Source organism: Trichechus manatus, unplaced genomic scaffold (genome assembly GCF_000243295.1).
Source record: "Trichechus manatus latirostris isolate Lorelei unplaced genomic scaffold, TriManLat1.0 scaffold00036, whole genome shotgun sequence".
In the NCBI taxonomy this organism is placed as follows: domain Eukaryota; kingdom Metazoa; phylum Chordata; class Mammalia; order Sirenia; family Trichechidae; genus Trichechus; species Trichechus manatus.
Window position 1 is genome coordinate 3,114,517 of NW_004443972.1, and position 24,915 is coordinate 3,139,431.

At 35.6% G+C, this 24,915-nt stretch overlaps 1 protein-coding gene across 4 annotated transcripts in view; it reads left to right on the top strand.

Annotated features, from left to right (window-relative positions):
• The first annotated feature begins 6,310 nt into the window (after positions 1-6,310).
• The window catches only part of MBD5 (methyl-CpG binding domain protein 5), a 154,585-nt gene continuing 135,980 nt past the window's right edge, over positions 6,311-24,915 (top strand). For 3 of the 4 annotated variants that reach the window (XM_023730371.1, XM_023730375.1, XM_023730377.1), the window contains exon 1: positions 6,311-6,434. The gene's annotated coding sequence lies outside the window, so the exon portion shown is untranslated. The remainder of the gene's footprint in view (positions 6,435-24,915) is intronic. The other variant, XM_023730374.1, reaches the window with a different exon arrangement.

Below are 24,915 nucleotides of genomic sequence, written 5' to 3' on the forward strand. Positions count from 1 at the left end.
CTCCCTTTAGTATTTCATGTACTTTTGGTTTGGTTTGTGCAAATTCCTTAAACTTCTGTTTGTCTGGAAATGCCCTAATTTTGACATCATATTTGAGAGACAGTTTTGCTGGATATATAATTCTTGGCTGGCAATTTTTTTCCTTCAAGTCTTTATATATGTCATCCCATTGCCTTCTTGCCTGCATGGTTTCTGCTGAGTAGTCTAAACTTAAGTCTTGTTGACTCTCCTTTGTAGATGACTTTTTGTTTATCCCTAGCTGCTCTTAAAATTCTCTCTTTAGCTTTGGTTTTAACAAGTTTGATTATAATATGTCTTGGTGACTTTCTTTTGGGATCTACCTTATGTGGGGTTCAGTGAGCATCTTAGATGGTTATCTTCTCATCTTTCACAATATCAGGGAAGTTTTCTGCCGACAAATCTTCAACAATTCTCTCTGTATTTTCTGTTATCCTCCCCGCCCCCACCCCTCTCCCCCTCCATTCTGGTACTCCAGTCACTCGTAGGTTATTCCTCTTGTTATAGTCTCACATAATTCTTAGGGTTTCTTCTTTTTTTTTTTTTAATTCTTTTATCTGAGTTTTCCCCAAATAAGTTGGTGTCAAGTGCTGTATCTTCAATCTCACTAATTCTGACTTCCATTGCCTCAGTTCTGCTACTATTGCTTTCTGTTGAGTTGTCTAATTCTGAAATTTTGTTGTTAATCTTCTGGATTTCTGTTTGCTGTCTGTCTGTGGTTTCTTGCAGCCTGTTTAGTTTGTCATTATGCTCTTCTCTAATCTTCTTAAGTTCCTCTGTGGCTTTTTCTGCATTTTTCCAGATCTCTTTCCTAATGTCTTGAAGAGTTCTGTGTATTACTCTTTTGTATTCTACCTCCAGTAATTCCAAGAAGTTTTCTTCCTGCAGAAAATTTCTTGATTCTTTGTTTTGGGAGTTTGCTGATGCCATCATCGTGTACCTCTTTGTGTGATTTGACATTGACTGTTGTCTACGAGCCATCAATAAATTACTATATTTATTTTTTTTATGTTTGCTTACTGTGTCCTAGCTTCTTGTTTTGTTTTAATATGCCCAAATAAGCTGGTTGTGTGAACTAGTTGATTATTGGTGCCTTTGAAGCTCTAATGTCCTGTTTACCAGGTGGTTAAAGCTGTTACTAGGTATGTGAGCCCAGGAGTCCATTTACTTTTCTAGTATGGATTCAGCTCAAGTGTCCTGGTAGTCGGTCACCAAGTGTGTGGTACAGATTCTCACTTACAGTCCTAGACAGGCAGAGGTGATTGGTGTAGGCACAGGTATCTGGCTGCAATAGGGGATTACGCACCGATGAAGACAGGGGGCTGACAGCTGCCCCTGAGTGTCTAGGAGGAAGGCATTTGCCTGTTCCCTAGAGCACGTAGGTGGGTGGGTTTTGCAGCCAGACTGTGGACAGCCAGTGCTGTTGGCTGTAAGGACTGGGAGGCACCACTTATTTTTGGATCCCTGTTTCGGTAGCTAAATGGCATGGGTGGAGCCACCAGTCTTCAGGTCCCTGATGTGAGCAGAGCAGTGTCAAATGTCACGAACCTGCCACTCCACCATATAATTGATACAGTTGAAATTAGGCTTCAGGTGTATACCGTGTTGTACTGTGCTAATGAGGGCCTATACTGTTGAAATGGGCCCACACAGGTCTATGCAAGGGTGAAAGGCATTCAAAATCCATGGACCCTTATGCCTGTGCCTAGGCAAAGGAGCTGCACCTACCCTAAGTTTCTGGCTTAGGGGAGCTGGCAGATTATTTATTCATGTTTGTTAATTTGTTCCCTCTCCAAGGCTGAGAAAATGGCTCAGGGCGCATGAGAGGTCCTTAATTCTGGCCCAGGGCAGCAGCAGTGGCTGAAGTCAGCCTAGGACCCAGTGCAGAGCGCAGAGGGGGCAGCTAAATGGGAGAGAGGTTTTTCCCAAAGGGGGTATTTTTTATCCGCAAGGTAGATTAGATGCATGTACTTATCTTTTGTTGTTTGAATGCCACTTTTCACTGGTTTTGGAGGCTTGAGAAGACTCTCTGCTGCTAAGTCTCTCCCAATGTGGAAAATGCATCCCGAGCACCACTGTTTGCCTTAGCACGTGCGCCAGCTGCAGAGTGCCGGTTCCTGCCAGGTCAGGTCTGGCAACTCCTCACTGCTTTTGAACCATCTCTCCCTCCCACTGCCACTCAGTCCGATTCCTCAACTTTGCCTTTGATGTTCTGGGCTCCTAGATTGTCATATATAATCAATTCACTTGTTTTTTCGGGTCTTTTTTGTAAGAGGGACCAGAGGAAGCATCTGACTGCTCTGCCATCTTGGCTACGCCTGAGAGTAACTAATTCTTAAATAGACTTCCAACTGGACTTTTTTTTCTTTTTTTCACACTCTTATCCCACTTCATTAATACTGGGTACCACCAATTCCTGTGTTTTAAATTGCTATATCATTCAATAACCTATTCAATAAATAAATAAAATATAATTATGAAACATTTGTAATCTGACTGTTTAAATCCTGCTAGCTGCAGATTATCTGATTTTCAGCCACAGACAGCAGTGAGTTCTTTTGGCAACACCTTTTTTTATTATTATTATTATTTTGTGGGTGCTTTAGATGAAGGTTTACAGAGCAAATTAGTTTCTCATTAAACAATTAATGCACATATTGTTTTGTAACATTGGTTTCCAACCCTGTTATTTGCCAGCACTCTCCCTTCTCAACCTTGGGTTCCCCATTTCCATTCATCCAGCTCCTGTCCCCTCCTGCCTTCTTGTCCTTGCCACTGGGCTGGTGTGCCCATTTAGTGTCATATACATGGTTGAGCTACATGTATTATTGTTTGTTTTATGGACCTGTCTAATCTTTGACTGAAAGGTGAACCTCAGTAATGACTTCAGTACTGAGTTAAAAGGGTGTCCAGGGGCCATACTCTTGGGGTTTCTCCAGTCTCTGTCAGACCAGTAAGTCTGGTGTTTTTTGTGAGTTTGAATTTTGTTCTACATTTTCTCCAACTCTGTCTGGGACCCTTTATTGTAATCCCTATCAGAGCAGTTGATTGTGGTAGCCAGGCACCATCTAGGTGTGCTGGACTCGGTCTGGTGGAGGCTGTGGTAGTTGTGGTCCATTAGTCCTTTGGAATAATCTGTCCCTTGTGTCTTTGGTTTTCTTCCTCCTTCCTTGCTCCAGAAAGGGTGGGACCAGTGGGCTATCTTAGATGGCCACTCACAAGCTTTTAAGACCCCAGAGGCTACTCACCAAAGTAGGATGTAGAACATTGTCTTTATAAACTGTTTTGCTAATTGAGCTAGATGTCCCCTGACACCATGATCCCCAGCCCTCAGCCCAGTAATTCAGTCCCTCAGGGAGTTCAGATGTGTCTATGAAGCTTCTACGACTTTGCCTTGGTCAGGTTGTGCTGAATTTCCCGGTACTGTTTACTGTCTTACCTGTTGTCTCCTTCTTAAAGGATTTTACTGAAGGCTGCATGAACCAACCAACCTACTTCAGCATTCTGAATTTTTCCCTTCCAAGCCTGTAATACTTTAGTAGGCAGATGGTCCAAGTCCCAAAATATAAAAGATGATAGTTTAGCTATTTTGTGTTAACTTGCCAGACTGGGATAGTGTCTTCACTGCCCCTCATCTGACTCCCTTGGCCAAGCCAAGTCTATGTTTAAAGGTCTGTTGGTTGCAATAATTTTTCTTATCTTCAGACTTAGCACACCGAATAAGTAGTTAATAAATATGATTAATATAAACCACCTAAGGTACTTTTAAATTGTTACTGATAGAAACTTAAGACGTTTGTATTTAAATTTTCCCAATTATCCAGTAATTATAGCTGTCTTTTTTCTGATCAGAATCCAATCAAGAATCATACATTGTATTTACTTTTCTTATCTATTTAATCACCTTTAATCTAAAAGAATTTTCCAGCCTTTTTTGTGTCACTTCGTTGACATTTTTTGAGTCCAGGCCAATTATTGGTAAGGATGTCCCTTAATTTAGATTTTTCTGAATGGTTCTTTATTATTAGATTTGGATTAAACATTCTCTGCAAGAATACTACGTTGATGATGTTTGTGCCTTCTCAAGGTATCACATCAAGGGTAAGAGGAAATTCTTAACACAGTAGACAAGCAGACTCCTATGACTTGATAGAAGGTCTAATTTGAGTTTTCAATTCTCTTTGCTTTAATTGTATACTAATCAGGCAATTTCTAAGTAGTTTGGTACTTAAGATAGGCTTGATATTATCGAAACCATTGGCTGTCATTTTGGAACAACAGAAATCCCCTTTGAAAATTAATCAGTTTCTTATAAATTTGTTTCTAACTACACTGTGAAACCTTGGAAAACTGACTAAATCCAAGTTATGACTTGAGAAGCTGAGGATCAGGTGTATTTAATATCTACCTCACATGGTTGAGGTAAGGATTACTTGAGATGTTAATAGATGTAAAATGTGACTGACAGTAATATGCTCTGTGAAGAGTTAACACTGTCCAGGTATTTACTTAAATTTTTATGTTTAAAAAACTAAACACTTACACCATTTACTGTTGTGCCCGTGTAAGTGCTTTATAAATATTAATTAATTTAATAATAATTTAATAACAACCGTATTTGTTGTTGTTGTTAGGTACTTTCAAGTCAATTTTGACTCATAACGACCCCATGTGACAGAATAGAGCTGCCCTATATGGTTTTCTAGGCTGTAATCTTTATTTTGGTTGGAGATGGCCAAGTCTTTCTTCCGTGGAGCTACTGGGTGGGTTCAAACCCCCAACCTTATAGTTAACAGCTGAGAGCTTAACTGTTGTGCCACCAGGGCTCCTTAACAATCGTATTAGTTAGGCACTATTAGTATCCCAGTTTACAGATGAGGAAACTGAGACAGAGAGAAGATAAGTAACTTGCCTAGCCACACAACAAGTAAAGTGGTGGCACTTCTTCTTTTATCTGTGAGTCTCCACTTGAAACAGGCAGACTTCTATAGCTACAACAATCCAACAGTCTGCACTTGAGGATGGCTTTCATGCAGTTTCTCCTTCCTAGACAGCTACCCGCTCTGTGCTAGGGTGCTATTTTACCATATAATGGTGATGCTTAATTATTTTTTTACAATACCACAAGCTGTGTGTGTGTGGGAGGGGGGTATGTATGTGGGTATACATATACATATCAGATTGTTTGTAAATGAGTTATATTTTACTACTTTATTACTTTCTCCATTTTAATATACAAGGCTTTTTTTTGCTTGTTTTCCTTTTGAGATTTTAAGCTTTGAAATTAGGCAGACCCAGGTTTAAGCTTACTCTGTCATTATTCTCCCTGAGCCACAGTGTTCTCACCTACAAAATGCAAATACTAAAACCCATATCATGGGGCTGTGTGAGGATTAAATTAGGTGACATTGCAAATCGTAAAGGCTGTATAAATTATTTCATATGTATTTCCTACTACATATCAGTGAGTAATTGTTCTTTCTATGATAGTATTTTCTCCATTTAACACAGAAGGTTTGGAGTTTTGGTTTGTGGTTGTTCGTGATGGTGGTGGTAGCAATAAGACATGCAACTAGGCAAACTTTATTTTTATAGGGCTGTAATGGAAAGAGTGACTTTGAATTTAGGCTGTTTAGGATCAAATCCCAGAGCCTGAAAGGCCTCATTATAAAGTGTGGATGTTAATAGCTACCTTATATTATGGTTGTGATCACCATTCTATCTCCAGTGCCTGGCATCTAGTAAGCACCTAATGAATATTGTCAAATAAATACTTACTGAATAAATTGTTGGGAGGATTAAATGAGATTAAAGGATCTGACACAGTGTTTGGCAGATAGTAGATATATAAAAATTACATAACTTTTTATTGACAATTTAAAAATTATTAAATATATTTCTTGAGAATGTATTAATAAACATATGAAAAGAAAGAGTATAATATTTCTTTTAATTATTCCTGGTAGCTAACATGTGGGATTGCCATGAGTCAGAATCAACTCAACGGCATTTGGTTTTTTTTGGTTTATCATAGTATTGTGAAGTATGGAGGGAAGAGATTAAAGAGAAACCTGTTGATTAAGTCCTAGTTTTAAGGCATATCTAAAAATTAGCACTTTCAGTAGGTTGCTTCCTACAGTGTCATTATGAAGCTACAAATACGCTGATCGTCTTTGGTTCTTTCCCAGAAACATGGATATTTAGAAATAGAAAAAAATATCAAATAATATTTTTAAAATAATTTTGAAAATCAACTTTAAATAAATATACGTGCCCATATTATTTCTGTTACAGAGAGAAGAGGTACTCCCTTACAAGGACTCATAAAGGCATAGAGCATCTGGAGATTTACTGCCTCCGCTACACTGCTGGATCTCACAACTCTTGTTATGTTTCCATCAGTTTTTCTCCAAAAGGTAGGAATTATGTTTTCTCTTCACAGGTCGTTTTTTGTTTTTTTTGTTTTTAATAATTTCCTTGTCTATGAACTGTAGAAAGCATCTGACAACTACAGACTAAAGTGCCAGATGTCTCCAAACAGAAAAGGTTTAAACACATTGCCTCTAAAAAATATTTCTGTTATAAAATTAATATATATTCATTTAAAAAAAAAAAGATGAGACAGTACAAGAAAGTACAATAATCCTGCCACCTTGAGATAACCACTTTTCATATTTTGTTGTATGTCCTTCTGATTTTAATGATATATATAGTATATAATACATGTATCTATATAATTATGACTAGAAATGATAAGCTATAAATGCTCTTTGGCTAGCCTGTTTCTTTTAGTTAACAATGTTATTGCAGCATTTTTCATGTCAATAAATATCATCCATATCACCATTTTTAATGCTTATATAATAGTCCAGTTTAAGAATATATATAACAAATTATGTAATCATTTTCCAGTTATTGAATATTTGAGTCATTACCAGTTTTTCCCTATGGTAAGCATGACTTCAGTGAACATCTCTGTACTTATGTCTGATGATTTTTTAGGGAAGTTTCCAAAACTAAATGTTGCAGAACCTTGGTTCCTATGTATACTCTGATAAAAAGGTTCCATGGCATATAACTTAAGGAAACATTGTCTATTACCCACTGTCTTAGAGAATACCAATGTACAATAGTATACCAAGGTCTGAAAAATCAAATTTATTTGACCATGGAATCCTTTTTTACAATAGTATCTCTTAACATTCCACTGAACACTTTGGAAAATGCTGGCTTATGGTATAATCATAAGAATGGAGTTGGTAGATCAAAGAGTAAATATGTTAAAAAGCTATATTAATTTATACTCCCACTCATAGTGTATAAAATTGCCACTTTCACTATGGGTATTACTTGTGTTTGTTTTTTTAAATAAATCTGAGAAAAGTGTATGGCATTTTAATTTTCATTAATCTGATTAAATATCTTTTTATTTTTTTATTTGATCTTTATATTTCTTTTATGAATGTAAAAGAAATATGTTCACACCTCATGCCTAATTTTTCTTCACGTCTTTAAATTTTTTTTTTTTTGGATCAGTAAGAATGAGAAATCATATTAAGAATATTAACTCTGTAAATCATGTGTTGTAATTATGTCTTCCAATTTTGTCATTTTTTAGTATTCTGTTTATGATGTTTTGTTTTCATTGTGTATGTGTGCTTTATTTTTTTCCATGTAAGATTAGCATTTTTTATGAGGTTAAATCTGTTTTTCTTCTTTCCATGGCTTCTGGTTTTGGTATCTGTGTGTACATTGACTTTGTTTTTCTTAAGTGTTTATTATGGCAAGTTTCAAATGTAGATGAGTCAGTAAAATAGTATAATGAACCCCTGCATACCTCATTCTGGCTTCAACAATTAATTGTTAATCTTCCTGTATTGTTTGGAAGCAAGTGCTAGACATTATATCATTTCATCTGTTAATATTTCAGTAGATACACTGACTTTAACTCGTATTTTACATCTGCCACAGTTTGTCTTGCTAAAATCATTGACTTCTACTACAGCATACTTAGAATATTGTCAAATATCAGCAGTAGCTAATCTTAGTATCTAATTTATAATTTTAAAATAGCCTTGTAAGAATTTAATTATATTAAATACTTGTGACCAAAAAAAAAAGTAAATAAAAGTGCTGCTTCTCTCCCATGGATTAAAATCAGGGTCAATGTATGCATCTCTATGGCCTATACATTTTTTTAAAAACTAAAGTTATAGCTTTTTAGAGTTTGTAACTCCTCTTTATCCCATTATATAAATTATTTTTCTATCCTCAGTGATAGAGTGCTGGTGTTTTTAAACTCCTACTCCTTTCTCCTGTTCCTAGTTGAGGCTCCCTAACCTGACATATTGTTCAGTTCATTGAAATCATTATTGAGGGCCTATGGTATGTCTGACATTATTTTGGGGGTTGTTTGTAAATAAAAAACAAACCAATTCTGAACTGGGATAAGATAGGAAAACTGGACAATTTCCTGGTGACTTTTAAATTAAATCTCATCAAAACTTCTATTTTAATGCATGAACAAAAACCCATTACAAAGCCAGGTGGATATTGCCCACACTTTTGGGATGTCTGTACTAGTATCCCCTTCTGTTTGCACAAATAAAAACAGTTGAGTTTATTTAGATTTAAATTCTTATTAGAATGATTTCTCGCTGTCATGTTGGCTATCGCTTTGTAAGTTTTAAATTTGCAAGACTACTTTCAAAAATATTTTAATTCTTCCAAGGCACCATGCCTACAATTCATATCACAGCCATTCATTCTGTGTAGTTTAATTGAATGCCCACTGTGGAAGAAAACAGCTAAAGCACATAATCCTTTACTAAAAAATGCTGAGCATGAGAAAGCTCCAAAGGTGTATTCTAACTTGGAGGAAGACGAAATGTTACAGGGCGTTAGTAGGAGGGGTCAGCCACAAGTCAGCTAGTTTTGGGAAGAGTTGATCAAAGATGGTTTTCGTAAGAGGACGGAATTGTTCTTGTGGATTTGCAACCATTGTTTGGGCACTCTGGATGTTATTAAGAGAGGAGGAGAGGAACAGATAAGGGGCTAAAGTCACCTGCAAGAAGGGATGGGGAGAAACAGCCATCAGAGACAAGGAGAGGGCCACAGTAGAATATTTGTAGTCCTTCAGGGTCTCATACCACTCCATACAAGGCATTATGCTGAATGCTGGGGATATAATGATAAACAGGACAGACACAGTTGCTGCTTTTATTAAACACAAAATTAAACAATTACTTATTTTACTTCAAATAGTACAAGGTAATATAAGAGCATGTGTCAGGGAACCTCACATAGTCTGGGAGAATCAGGCAAAACACCTCGGAAGAAGGGGCATTTTAGCTAAGACCTGAAGATTGAGTAGGATTTCACTAAGTAAAGCTGCACTGGGGAGTAGGAGTAGGCAAGGGCCACCTTATGACTTTCGTGGCCCTGGGTACTTTTGCCTTCATATGCCACTTCATCCATAATAAAATATCAAAAATTATGTTTTACAACTGCATTGGTATAAAGATGATTATGTTAGTGTTACATATTAAGACTTTTCTTTGATCCAAAGAAAAGTTCATTTTAAAAGAAATTAAAACATTTTCATGGACACTTTAAAGTATTGTGGCTCCTAGGCTCTGTGCCTACTGTGACTAATGGTAAGTCAGCCCTGAGAGTGGGGGCCCTTGGACCTAGAACATTTCAGATGAAGGCAAAAGCATATGCAGAACCTTTGAGGGGTTTGCTTGCTCAGAGAACTGAAAGGAGGCGAGCCTGGGTAGAGCAGAGATATAATAGAGGAGGTGGGGAGAGGGCATGAGATGAGGCTGGTGAAACAGGCAGGGCCCTACAGGCAACGTTTAGGTTTTGAACTTTATCGTAAGAGTGATGGAAAACCTCTGAAGGCTGTATGTGTAAGTGTATGTATTTAAATCAGATTAATATATGCACATGGTTAAAATTAATAGTTTTTTGGTCCACCTGATAATTTTCCCCGTTTATCCAAGTAAAAGTAATATGCTTCCACCTCAGGCTTTTTTATTTATTACTCTTAGGTATCATATACTAACTTCCTGCTGTACGAAGGAGGCATTATATGCTCACTCACCCCAACCCATCCCACCTCAATCTTTTCTCTCCCTATAATCCTCCATTTAGTTTTATCTCTATTTTCAGTTTCTCTGTTTTAACTATAGCTAATAGGCTGATACCTTTATTTCTTGTTCCAGTAACAATAGATGCTGCTTTGTGATTATCCTCTGCCAGATGAGGTGCATCCACTTTCCATGTCAACTCTTCTTCCTCCATGCTGTGTCCTCTTCTTTCATTTTTGTATTTCTAAAACTGATGCCACTTACATCTTAAAACCACAATTACGTATTTAAATTGTTGTGTAAAAAGGGCCTTTGCATTTGCTATTCGCTCTACCTAGAACGTATAACCACGTTACCACATGGCTTGATCCCTCTCTTTCTTAAATTCTTGACCTAAGTAAATTTTTTATTTTTAATTTTTTATCATTTCTAATTGCCTTTTGTTTTTCTTTCATTGTTTTTCTTTATCATAGTCCCAATTCTTTCCATCTCTTCATTGTATGAAACATTCTGATGCATCTCTCTCTGTCCCCTCTACCCCATCCCCTCCTTCTCCCACCCATGCCTCCCCCTCTAGCTCCTCTCCCAGAGTCTTGCATCCTCTGGCTGCACAACTGTCATCCAGGCTCTTCCCTTTCCTGCTCTTCTGGTTGGTGATAACGCGTCATTAAACCCTTCTTTAATGAATCATACCCCTTAGCAACTTCCTAAGAAAGAGTATCTGGATGATAAATTTTCTGAACCTTCACGTGTCTGAATTTTTCTTTATTTTATTCTCACTGGAGGTGTATTCAGGTTCTAACATCAGAAGGTGCAGGCATCGGGGCACAACCCGACTGAAGGAAAGGGTGGAGGCAGAGGGTGGAACAGCAGTATTGTAGGGGGGAGAAAACACATTAAAAGGTGCTACTTTTTGACTACTTGCGCAACATGAGACACTGTCTGAAAACTGGCATTTTGTACTACTTTTACTAATTTCTTTTTATAATACTCTTAACAATCATCATGTTAAAAATTAAAGGAAAGGCACCACCTTTAAAGAATATTCCGAGGAGAAGCAATTGCTACCCACCTAACTGCTTGTCATCTTAATTCTAGAATAATAGTTTGTCTGGAATTCTAGAATACAGATCATCTTCCCTCTGAATTTGGAAGGCAATGCTCAACCCTCTCCTAAAATCCAGCAACATTAGCCTAAATTAGTCCTTTGGAGGTCATCTGCTTTTTTGCTCTGATATTAGGGGAATAAAAAATAACACAGCAACAATAAAGATGACAGATAGGCCATCAACAAATGAGAGATTTCAAATAAACTAATGTAAGGTAGAAAATAGAGCTTTTGGGCTCTACTCTTGTTTTTCTTGATGTTTTTCACTTCCTTGCGATGTGTCTAGGTGTGGGTTTTTTCCATTTATGTTGCATTCAGTAGGTACTTTCATCTGGAAAGTTGTATACTTCATCTCCAGAAAATTTTCTTGTATTATTTCTTTAGCAATATCCTCCCCCTTTTTTGTTGTTTGTTCTCTCGTTCTGTAACTTCTATTATTCTATGATAGACTATAGGGACTAAACATCAAATTTCTTACATTTCAGTGATACTTTGTATCTTTTTAATCTTTTCCTTGCAATGACCTCAATTCCTAAAACAAAATTCATAGGAAGGTGGAAATATAAAATTATTTTATTTTCTGAGAATTCTTTCATATTCTCTGGCATTTTTGTTTGTTTACTTGTATTTCAAGCTAAAGAGGGTAGTGATAAAAAGCACAGATTCTAGAGCCAGAGTACCTGAGTTAGAATCTCTGTCTTCCACATTTAGTAACTCTGTGACCTGAGCAATTTTAATATCTCCGTGTCTCTGTCCTCATCTAAAATGGAGATAATGATAATATAGCTATCTCAGGGTTATGAGGATTAAATGAATTAATAAAGTACTAAGGATAATATCTGGACCATAGTAAGCTTTACATGTGTTTGCTGTTATTATTACTATCGTCATCATCATCATTATTGTTATAGTCTTTCACGGCCCCTGAGCTAGAGTTCTTTTTAAAGTTCACTTTTTTTCTCCTGAATTACCTGATTCCTCCAGTTTAACTTTTTTTGTTCTGTTTGCTTATTTTTATTTTTTTTTTTAATACAAGAGGCTTTCTTTATCTGGTGATCCTTGGTTACAGGTTCATACTTAACAACGGTGAGGCAGTAAACAGCTGATTGGGAGCTTTGCATATGAAAGCAGCATTTCCTGACCTCACATGCTTTAGGGTGATGGGGAAGGGGGGTGTTGTTTAGCCTTTACAGTGAGGAATCCCCCGCTGTTGCCAAAAGACAAAACTTTGCTCTGGGATTTATCTGTTTCTTCTAAGAGGAATGCTTCGATGTTTGCTTGGGGAATCAATGTCTTGCTTCAGTGGATGGGGATGCCATCTGTTCCTTATACAAACATTCAGTTAATCTCACCGTTTTTAGCCTACCTCACTTCCACTCTCATTACTGCCCTGTTACCAGGCATCTCTGCACCCACCTCTTGTGGTTCTACACGTTGATGGGTCTCCCCATTTTAGCTTTCACCACTCAGTTTGTACTCTAGGCTGAGCCTTCCTCTTCTCCATTTCAGCAGTAACTGTCTCTATTTTCTACTTTACATTAGTTCATTTCAAATCTCTCATCTGTTGATGGCCTATCTGCCATCTTTATTGTTGTTGTGTTATTTATGTTTTATTTCCTTAATATCATTTTAATGAGTCTTAAAAGAAGCAAAAATGTGTGTGAAGTCAGAAAAATGACAAAATTAAATGGCATTTTACAAAGATCACTATAGCTAGAGTTTGAATTATAGTAGAATGAACTAATAGACTAGTTTTTCCTGTATTTAATTTTGTGATATTTATAGCACTTAGGACAAGGTTTAGGTAATAAAACATTTTATTAAAATAATGTCAGATATAAACAAAGGCATGAGTCAACATTTAAAGGAATACAGTCATCTAGGAGTAAGTTAAGAAGCCCTGCTGGCACAATGGAACGCACCTAGCAGCTCTGCAGGAGATAAGACCTGGAGATCTGCTACTGTAAAGATTACAGCCTGGGAAACCCTGTGAGGCGGTTCTACTCTGTCCTATAGGGTCACTATGAGTCGGAATCGACTCGAAGGCACACAACAACAACAGGAGTAAGTTAAATACTTTTCCTACTAAAAAAAATATATAATTATTTCCCAGGCTAAAATTGAAGTCAACATTTCTGACTTGTTTTCAGAAGCAACTTAATCTGTACCTACTCTAGCAGTGCTTTTGTCTATCACTTGATCCCAACTCATCTCTTAATCTTGAATATAAATGTTATTTAGCGTAGAATAGCAGTAAATTAGCCCTAAACCAGCCTTCTGCTTCTTGAGGTTTCTAATTTTTTATTTGTCAGTAGTTTACAGCAATGAGGATGAAAATACTATCCCATAGGGTAGCTATGATGACTACAATGAGATAAAATATATAGTGTTCATTTTTTCCCTTCTTTCTTTGTTCTATAGACTCATTTCTAAACCACCTCTAGAATATCTCTAAAATTAGATTAAATTCCCTAATCTAAATCTCCAAACTTGGTACTTTAAAAGGTGACTACTGTCAATTAGAATGTTACATGTAAAAATTGTTTTTCCTACTTTCTTGCCATCATATGCAGCTCCTTGCGTGCTTGATTAAAAGACACTTGGAAGCTTTAATACTGTTAAAAATAAATAAATTGATTATAGCAAATTCTATAAATCTCTTTTGATATGATAATATGAATAGTCTATCAAAATTCTATCTCTGTAAAAATCCTAGTCATTTAAATGTAGTTTTTCAGTGTTAGCCATCTTAATCATTCTGCTGACGTGTGTGATTTCCCTTTAGTGTGTGGAATAGATTAAGAAAAGTGCACTTAGGCAAGTTGCTTTCATTTCTGTCTCCCTTAAGAAGAACTAAAACCAAAAAAAAAAAAAAAACCTGTTGCAATTGAGTCGATTCTGACTCATAGCAACCCTATAGGACAGGGTAGAACTGCCCCATACGGTTTCCAAGGAGCACCTGGTGGATTTGAACTGCCGAACTTTTGGTTAGCTGCCAAACTTAACCACTATGCCACCAGGGTTTCCATATGTAAAAATTATATGGTGGTAGCACAGTTTTGTTATAGATTATTAGGGTCTCTCATTTTGCTGAGAAAGATATTTACTTCTTGTCCTTCACATGTAATTTGGGGAGGCAGTGAGAAGAGAGATTTTAAATCTATAACATGATAAATTAATTATAATTCAAGGAAAATAATAAAATCACAGTAAAGATCATTCCAAGCTCCAAAGTATAAGTATGTAATTATAGCTAAAAGAAATTACAAAACCACTGTGCATTCTTTGTAATCAAAACATATTACAAACTCTCTCTGTCTTTTCTCATATAAATAAGATTATAATTTCAGATATCCTTATTATCATGTCTATTTGTCTTTATTGTATGTGGAAGTTATAGTTTCTGATTATTACTAGCTACTGCAGAATTTTTCCTAAACTACATATGCCTGTTTATTAACAATACATTTAATTTATCTATTCCCGGCTGTTCAGTATGTATACACATATACACACATGAGAGAGTAGTAAAAACAAAAGACATTTTATTAAGTAGATAACACTCCTCGAAGGTTTTATTCAGTTTACATAATAGATAAGAAATTCATTTTTAGGACACTGTCTTCTGTGTTATGTAGGAATTATTTTAAAAATCATGTTATGCTCAATTTGTTTTTATAATTTGAGCATTGTGTTATGATTTCTTGGTAGCTTTAGAGAAATCTTCCTCCTTTTTTTTTTATTTCCTTCTCATAGTATTCAAAGTAATCCATGTGACCTAGATATTGAAAATCAAGGTACAGTGTGCTGCATTGCTGATATTTACTGTAAAACCTCAGAAACATTCTAGTTCCACATGCCAGAATTTCAAGGTATGCACTGTTTAACATTGCCAGTGTTTTAAAAGGTCTCTGAAAATCTATGCAATCTTTTTTTTAAGCATTAAAAATTATTTTAAAATATTATATTCAAATTTTTAAAAACATTGCTATTATATTCCAGTTAAAAATGCACACATAATCATTGTTCATTTTTTAATTTTAGATCATGCTGGAATAGGCTCATTATGGGTTTTTCTCCCATTATTTACCTTGTATTTAGAATTATAGTACTCTGTTAATTTAAATTTCTAGCTCTAGTAAGGTGCAATTAGTCTGTTGCCGTTTCCTATTGTTGGATGAACTCTGTAAAATAATTTAAAAATAAAATATTATCTAGAGCCTGCATTATAGAATTACGTTTATCAAGAGAAGTTAAATGTATCGTCTGTCAATTTGATGTAGAACATCTCGTCCAAAAAAATCAGCTTTTACATTCAGGTAGCCATATTCTCCTAGCGTGGAAAGCTATTTCATCCTTTAATAAGTAAAACTCAGAAAGGAAAGCATTGAATGAGTTAAGGCATCTGCACAGGTGACTGACTTTCAAGTAGAGATTCATGTATATGCTGAAAGAATCTGATTTATTTTCTCTGCACTTGTTGCAAAAATATTATAAAATAGAAGAAATGGCAGATTACGTCACAATTCTTAGCTGAGACGATTAAAACACAGATATGCTAAAGATCAACTTTGTAGTTTTGTCCATCTTCTTGGTGACAAAGATGAGTAGTGCTCCAAACTCGTAGGAGTTTTTATATGCCAAGAAGAATTACAGAGTACCAGGACAGATGACCATAATCTATACTGAGAAGTATAAGGTCGTAAACTGGAAGCCCAGTGCCTAGAGTCAAATCTAAAGTGCAAGGAAAAGACAGAAATGAGAAAGGACTGCAACTGGGAGAGACAGAAGCTGAACAGCGTCAGAAGCAAGAAATAGATACAGGGAATAACCCAGAACCAAGACTCCAAACAGAGAGTAGGGGACAGAGAAACAAATTCATATTAATACTTTTTTGGAGTGGGCATGGGGGACTTACCAGGACTGGAAACTTAATTGAATAGTAAACCTAGCTTTGGTTCGTCGCCAGCTCCTGGTTGAATTTCATCTTCTTTTTTTTTAAATCAACTGGTGTTTCACAGAAGTCTTTCAAAAGCTATATCATGAAAGCAGAGGGAAAATATCAGGTGAATTTGGAGAGTTAAAAAATACACATATATACGTATATACATATATTTTATTGTTGTCATTAGTTGCCGTCATGTCAATTCCAACTCATGCTGAACTCATGTGTACAGAGTAGAACTGCTCCATAGGGTTTTCAAGGCTGTGACCTTTCAGAAGCAGGTCTCCAGGCCTGTCTTCTAGGGCATCTCTGAGTCGTTTTGAACCACCAGCTTTTCAGCTAGTAATCAAGCACATAGTCAATATATGTATGTATATTTATGTATATATGGCTCCTGCGCCATCCAGCAAGCCATATACATATATACATACATACATATACTTCATATTTCTCTCTCATGGAAATTCACAATGCCTATTATCACATGAAGGCTTCTGCGTAGTCCTGAAGGAAAAAAGTCTGTATACCCAACATTTCTCAAACTGTTTGACCATCTGCCGTGGATTGAATTGTGTCCCCCAAAAGATACGTTGCCTAACCCCAGGTACCTGTGAATACAACCTTGTTTGGAAATAGGGTCTTTGAAGGTATTGTCAGTTAACATGAGGTCGTGCTGGCATAGGCTGAATCCTAATCCAGTCGGAGTAGTGTCCTTTTAAAAGAGTAGAAGAGAAACAGAAAGACAAAGGAAGGACAGCCATGTGAAGATACATCTACAAGTGTCAAAATAAATAATAGCAGTAATGAAATATAATGCACTGAATAAAATAAGAATCCATCAGTCCATACCAATATAAATGAATAAATAAATAAATGCGCTCTTCCTTTAGAAGAAGTTGTTGTTGTTGTGTGCTGTCGAGTTGATTCTGACTCATAGTGACCCTATAGGACAGAGTAGAACTGTCCCTTAGGGTTTCCTAGACTATAATCTTTATGGAAGCAGATCCCCAGGTCTTTTCTCCCACGACGCCCCTGGCGGGTTTGAACTGCCAACATTTTGGTTAGCAGCTGAGCACTTAACCATTGCATCACCAAGGCTCCTGTTTTAGAAGAGTACCAACTAGCCAATATAGAAGGGATGATGGAGTTAGAAAGTCATCAGTGGATGCTAGAATTAGTGGGTAAAATTTTATATTAAATAGTTTAAAATATTTCCCCACAAATTACTTACTAATTGTAAAAGGAATACCAGTAATTTGACAATGGAGAAACTGATGAACATCACATTAACAATGTTATCAAAATTAGCACCACCAATATTCGATTAAACCGACATGTGGCTCCTGATATGATGCACTGAGAAAGACACAGCATCACCATCTCTGTAATTTCCCACCAAAATGCATAACCTAGATCTAATCATCAGTAAACATGGGACAAACTCAAAATGAGGAAACATTTAACAAGATAACTGGCCTGCATTCTTCAACAATGTCAAGGTCAAAAGAGACAAAGAAAGGCTGAGGAACTGTTCCATTTAAAGGAAACTAAGGAGACTTAACAACTAAATATAATGTGTGATAATGAATTGAATGCTGGCCCAGGGGTTAAAAAAAGAAAAAAACTATAAAATGCTACAGTGGACGTTACTGGGACAGTTGTCAAATTGATTATGGACTGTAGATTAGATACATTAAATTTCTTGATTTTGATAGTTGTGCTATGATGATGTAAGAGAACATCCATGTTCTAAGGAAATGCACAGTGAAGTGTTCAGAAGTGAATTAGCACATTGTTCCAACTTACTGTCAGAGTCCAGAAAAGCAAATTGGATGGATGGATGGATGGATGGATGGATGGATGGATGGATGGATGGATGGATGGTTGGATGGTTGGGTGGGTGGATGACAAAGCAAGTAGGGCAAAATGTTGAGGAGTGTAGATAAAAGGTTACAGAAGTTTTGCATCCTAATCTTGCAATTTTTCTGTAAGTTCGAATTTATACTTAAGTAAAAACCTGTAATACCTTTTTTTAACTTAAATACGCCCACTGGAATTTAAAGCCTATTTTACTGTAATGGGCCAAATTGTTCCAGGTATATAAGAACAGAACATTCATATTAGAAGGTCAAACCTTAGAAATGTATCCCTTGTTCTTTATCCAAATTGATAAAATTATGAAGCAAAATCATTATGGTGACTAATGATCCCTCTCCTTCACGAAAAGGTAATTTATAGTATATTTGTGAGCCATGTTAAATTCTTTATGTTAAATGTACCATATGAATTCAGAGTATTAATATTTTAAGAGAATGCACTTAGAGAACATACATAGACAGCTATTGCAAAAGACACATAAAACCACTATGTCCATTTTACCCCCAACCCCCACCCTACCTGCTACACATTTACTCATTCTTTATCACCCACTTTACCTAGCTAATACAAGTGTAGCAGATACTTCCTCCAGAAACATTTTTCCCCTTCTCTGTTCTATATTAAATCATGGTCAGCACTCTATAAAGGTGATAGATTATGTATTAAATTGAGAAATATGTATTTTTAAAAAGACTTTGTACTGAGAAATTGCCTAGTTTTGGACACTGGCTTTGTGGCATAAATTACTGTAGTATGTTTTTATTAAAAATAGAATAAATATTAAAATACATATCCTCAGTTTTAAATATTTTGAATGCATCACAGTTTTTTAAAACCTGGCACAATATACATGTTTACATTTTGTTTTACTTCTTTTACCTTTCTCAAAGTACCACCTTCTTGTACTGATACACTACATGGTCTTTATTCCCAGAAATGTGATATATTTTCCGGTTCAGAAGCAAATATTACTTTGTGTGTGTGTGTGTCAGAATGAGAGTTGGTAAGTCAAAGTAAAATTCAGAGGACTACATTGTACTATAGTTTAGTTTTTTAAAGATATTTACTGTTTAATAAGTAATCAAGAGACAAAGACTGTCATAAATTCAGTTATAACCTAATATATTTTTAGAATCTAAGAATCTAAACTAAAAGCAAAAGCATAGGTGAAAGACGTAAGCTAAGAAGAGTCAAGTATGTTTGAATATATGAGTATGTTTTAAGCAGGACTTTAAAGTTATTTTGATACTTCTGTGTAAGAAGGAATATTATTATTCTTAATAAAGAATTATTTCCACATGGAAAATTTAATAGCTTTCTCAGGAGAGGTAAATGCATAAACATTTCAGCAAATGAATTGTTTTTGTTTTCTGCCAAATCCAAGAGTTTTTTTTTTTTAATTCCACCAAGAATTTTATAGTCTACATTCAAAATGTATTGAGTAAAACATTTTAATAGCATTCTTGACCTTTTAACAACTCTCTAATTTGTATGAGAATATGGCCATATATCATCATGTAAAATTATTTTATAAAATTAAATCTTGACAGTCTTATTTACATCAGAAAGAATTCAGCAGTAATATTAACCTACTTTTTTTTTCCTCATTTAGATTTTAGCAAGAAAATAATTGTCTCACACCGAGATATGAAGCTAGAATTTTTACTGTAACATATTAAAAAATAACTTATTTTTGCTGTGTTTCTGTAATCTGAATATAAGGTTACACTATATCAACAACCAGCAGATGAGAAAAAAGAACACTGTAGGAAGCTAGGCTATAAATACTAGGTTAATTCCAGTGCTTCATGATTTTCAAAATTTTGCTAAATGGTCTGAACTTTTAGGAAGAAATTATTGGTATGCTCTTTTATAGCTTAGAGTAGGAAAGAAGGACATGAAATTTCAAACTAATGCTTATCGCATCAGATGGTTTACATCATCTTCTTACACTTTGTGTGAGAGCCATTTTTGATTCTTTGATCTCTCAAATTGTATAGGTTCAAAGAAATAATTAAGAATACAAAAGTATATTTTTTTCCCTCTACCAGTATTATGATTCACTTATACATGTAGTGACCTTCCTATAAAAACATCAGTATATAAACTCACCTTAGTGTTGGTAATTGACTGCCCTGCTGAAAAAGCTGCTTTGACTTGCATTCATTCATTCATTTGGTATTCATTCATTCAGTCAGTCAGCATAAATCACGTACATATATGCCAGGTATTATGGTCAGACTAAGTTACAGACACTGAAGATACAGTCCCTATTCTCAAGTTACTTAAAACAAGTGAAGTAAACTTTGATAATGCAGTATGATACATATGATACAAGTAAGCACAATGCACTATGGGTGTGTAGATAAAGCTCCTGATCCATACTAGGTAGTTGTGAAAATCAGTGACTCTTTTGTTTATTTCACATTTGTTGAGCACTAACCCCAAGCACTAAATGTTGGGAATACAACCAGGAACAATATAAACATAATTCCTGCCATCCTGGAGCTTATGATCTCATGGGTTTCAAATGTTTGAAACAGTGGTTCTCAATCCTGGTTTGAACATTACAATCACCTAGCCAAACTTCTTAAACTTTGCCTGCATAGGAATTATCTTGGGATCTTGTTAAAATGCAGATTCTTGCTCAATAGATCTGGGCTGGGGGTTGAGAAATGCACATGCTGCTACTCCAAGTATCTCTTGAATAGCAACAACCCAAGGGCTTAAAAGAAAGTTACTGATCCCTATTCCCCACCCCCCAAGTCAGAATTTCTGGAAAAAGCATGTTTTTAAAGCGCTGGTGTTTTTAAAAATCTAATGTGCAGCCACATTTGAAAACCACTAGTTTGGAAACTATTTGGGGAATGAGGTAATATCTAAGCCCATTCTTAATCTGAAACTTAACATTTCAGTTTAACCAAAAGAATCTTGTGTTGTAAGTCATGGAAGTTACTATCTTTGTGCAGGTTCAGAAGACTTATTCTCAAGCAGTGATGGAGAAATCCATTTCTGTTTATAGGCTAACACGCCCTTGGGCTGTATGGAGTGCCATCGTGGTATGACTACAGTTGTATACCTTTTTTCCACTCCGTTTCTGCCCAAGGGCTGGTAGAATTGCTGTACTCTGAGATGTTCTTGTCTTTGTACAAAATGACATTTTTTTAAATTGTAATAAAATACGGAGAAAAAAACATGTTTTAACTCCTTTTATATATGCTCATTTTTTGGCCTTTACTCCCAGCCCCTGCATGTGTATGTACGTATAAGCCATTTGGAAGAAAGTGCAGCTCTTAAACACAAAATGTAAATTTTAAAAGGTGATCATAGATAATTTTGCTTTATCTTTGTTAAATTGGGATGGTTTGGACCCCGTCATAAGAGTAGACCTTAGCCTTCTAATAGAATCACAATTGCATGTGACCTTGCCAGACCTTGAGTACATTAAGAAGATCAGCCACCCGAAAATTGAGCAAATACTCAACTTAATAATAAATACTTACTAAAGGGCCTGTTTTTTGGGTACCTTCTTGGCAATTGCATCAAACAGAGTATCTTTCATTGATCATTTTCATTGATCTTGATGAAATCTAATGAAAATGCAAAAAGAATTCTGTCTAATGAAGCAACTTTTAAGTCTTTGGAATTATCTTCTTATGAGCAAGAGCCTTAGAATAACTCATTCTAAGTCCCAGATCTTTTGCTTTGTCTCTCTTTACCCGATACAAAATAAAGGGACTAGAAACAAGGGAAGCATCAAAATTCCAACTCTTTTATACGTTTTTTATATAGCAAATCGGGAATCTGATACCGATTTGTCTTTTCTTCTTCTTCTTGAACAGAGAGGGAGATTGCCAAACACAAGAAGCAGTGGAATTACAGAAATTAAGATGAAAGATAAGAGGATGGGGAAGACTAGCAAAGAGTATATGACTTTAAGAGAAGTTAAATGGGAACTGCTAAGTAGAAGAAAATATGGTTGGGCCCAAGAAGTTTGAGGAGTTTGATATTTAAATGCCATGCAAAAAGACATAATAAAGAGTTGCTTGTACTTGAAGTTGATATGTTAGGGCAATAATTGTTATTTTCTACAATTCTGCCTCTCATTTTCCACCAACTCTGTTGGCAGGGCAACTGAGGAAAAGTAATTTAGCCTTTGAGCATTATTCTAATTAGCTGTCCGTAGTGTAATGAAGACTTGCATCTTATCTTTTAGTTACTTGCTGGAATAAACACATAGTTTAACTGTATATAGTCCTTATCTAATTTTGTAAAATTATGTGTTGATATGACTATAAAATTAAAATTTAACTTGTAAGAACAGACATTAGTAGAAAGAAAGAAAGAAAAATCAGTACTCTGATACCACAGGAAAGCAAACAGCCCTGTTTTTAAACAGGCCTAATTATTCAGAGCTTTCAGGGAGCATAGGAAGAGAATATCTCTGATAAACCCTTTTTATTTCCACTCATGATTTTTGTAGAATTTAGCCAACTCAGAGTACAGTAGCTCTTGTTCAGTGACAGCATTGCATTACAGTGAGAAGTGCATATTGAATAACCATATAATGATCTAATACAATAATGATCCTTGTCAAGCTGGATCTCATGGGGGGAAAACAAACATGTTCTTCTATATTTGTTAGTGAAAGGATAGGTTTTTAAAATACCATTTTTGCTTTCATTTGTGACACGTTATATCCATTACCTTTCCAGTAATTGATAAACTGTAAGGCTTTTTAGATTGAACAGTGTTAGAACCTTTAAGATTTTGAAAATTTCAAACTAACGGTATAGATATGGCATAAATATTGATCATGGCTTAAATTAAAAAATTAACAAGCTACTGTGTACATTTAAACCACCTTTTTGGAGACTCTGAGGCTATGAGGCTATTTACATATATTAAAATTTCCTTAATGAAAGCACAAACTAAATAAGCAACTCTTAAGTAATCACAGGTGACTACATTTTTAAAAAACATTTTCTAATTAGAATTATTCATAATACTTGAATTGACTTTGTGGCATTCCTCCAAACATTGTCCTTGCTCATTGCATTCCCTTTAAGTGATGAATCTAGAGTTTCTTGACTTCAGTACTGACATAATATACTGACACGTTTGATTGGATTGGAGCAACTTGCTAGATACCAATTTGCCAAAGCCAGAATGTTGCAAAGCTTACTATATTGTACACAGGGCCATTTACTTGTTTCAGACTAAGTAAGTATGTTTGTACTTATATATGTATGCACACATGTGAACATGCATATACCCATATGTTTTGGCTGCAAAGTCAGATATTCTGATTATATATGTAGATATCTGCCTTTCTTGTTATGAGTCTTACTAAGGTGTTCATTTTTTTAACTTCCTTTAAATTATAGTTAATTAACAAGTGCTTATTGAACACTTTCTAAGTGTAATATACAGCATAATGTGATATTAAAACAGAATAAAATTAAAGCCTCGCCCTTGTTGACCTTCCCATTCAAGTGTTTTCCCACGTAGGAGAGCCTGAAGGTATCAGGTCTGGTCCTTTGCCCTGTGGTTCAGGTGAGAAGAGAGTACCTCCCCTCAGGACTGTGGGACACATAGAAAAGTGATTTCTTAGGCAGATGTGCAAATTGGTACAACAGATACAAAATAATAATAATACAGATTATAATAGTTTCTTTGAATTGTCATATGGAGCTTCCTTTTCACCATAGGTACATATGACTGTGCTTGTATTTTACAGCGTTTCTTTTTTTATTACTATGTGTACATTTTTTTCTTAACATTAGAGAACAAAACTTTTAAATACTTGATCACTTGTCCATCTTAGTAGTATCACTTTGAATTCAATTCAACCTCTTAGCCAACATTATTTAATGCCTGCCACATACAGGTATTATGTTAAATACTGACCTTGAATGTCACGGCCTTGGGCTTCTCTCTAATTTTAGCATTTTCTCCAAAGTGTAAATACATAGTGTTTATGAAAATATTATAAGCACCAGATCACAAACACCATGGTTTAATAGCATATAGTAGGCTACATTTGGACTGTGACTCTTTAGTAACTTATATAGAAGAGTTAAAAAAATATATTTTTTACATTTCACAGTTTTGTTTCAGTCAAGATTCTTCACTGCAAACAACAAAATCCTCTCTGACCAGTTTAACCAGAAAAGGAGCATGTTAAAAGGTATTAGGTGGCTAACAGACTCTTAAAAGACCATAGAGCCAGCTCTGAAGCTGCCAGCCAAAAACATTGTTCACGCACATTCGAGGAGCTGCTCTAGTAAAAACATTATTTCCCAGCACTTAAAATGTATGAATCTGAACACTACTATCATCCCCAAAGAACCCAATGCCTCTACAACAAATCAAGTCCCACAGGAGTAGTTGGGATCCCTGGTGGTACAAATGGTTAATGCACTCGGCTGCTAACCGAAAGATTGGAGGTTTGAGTCTACCCAGAAGCACCTCAGAAGAAAGACTTGGCAATCTACTTCCAAAAAATCAGTCATTGAAAATCCTGTAGAACACACTTCTACTGTGACACATATGGGGTTGCCATGAGTCAGAATCAACTGATTTTAAAAAAAAATAGTTGAATCCTGAGGTTACCTACTGTCTTAGTTATCTAGTGCTGCTGTAACAAAAGTACCACAAGTGAATGGCTTTAACAAACAGAAGTTTATTCGCTCACAGTTTGTTGTTGTTAGGTGCTGTCAAGTTGATTCTGACTCATAGCGACCCTATGTACAACAGAATGAAACACTGCCTGGTCCTGCACCATCCTCATAATCATTATTATGCTTGAGCCCATTGTTGCAGCCACTGTGTCAATCCGTCTCGTTGAGGATCTTCCTCTTTTTCAGTGACCC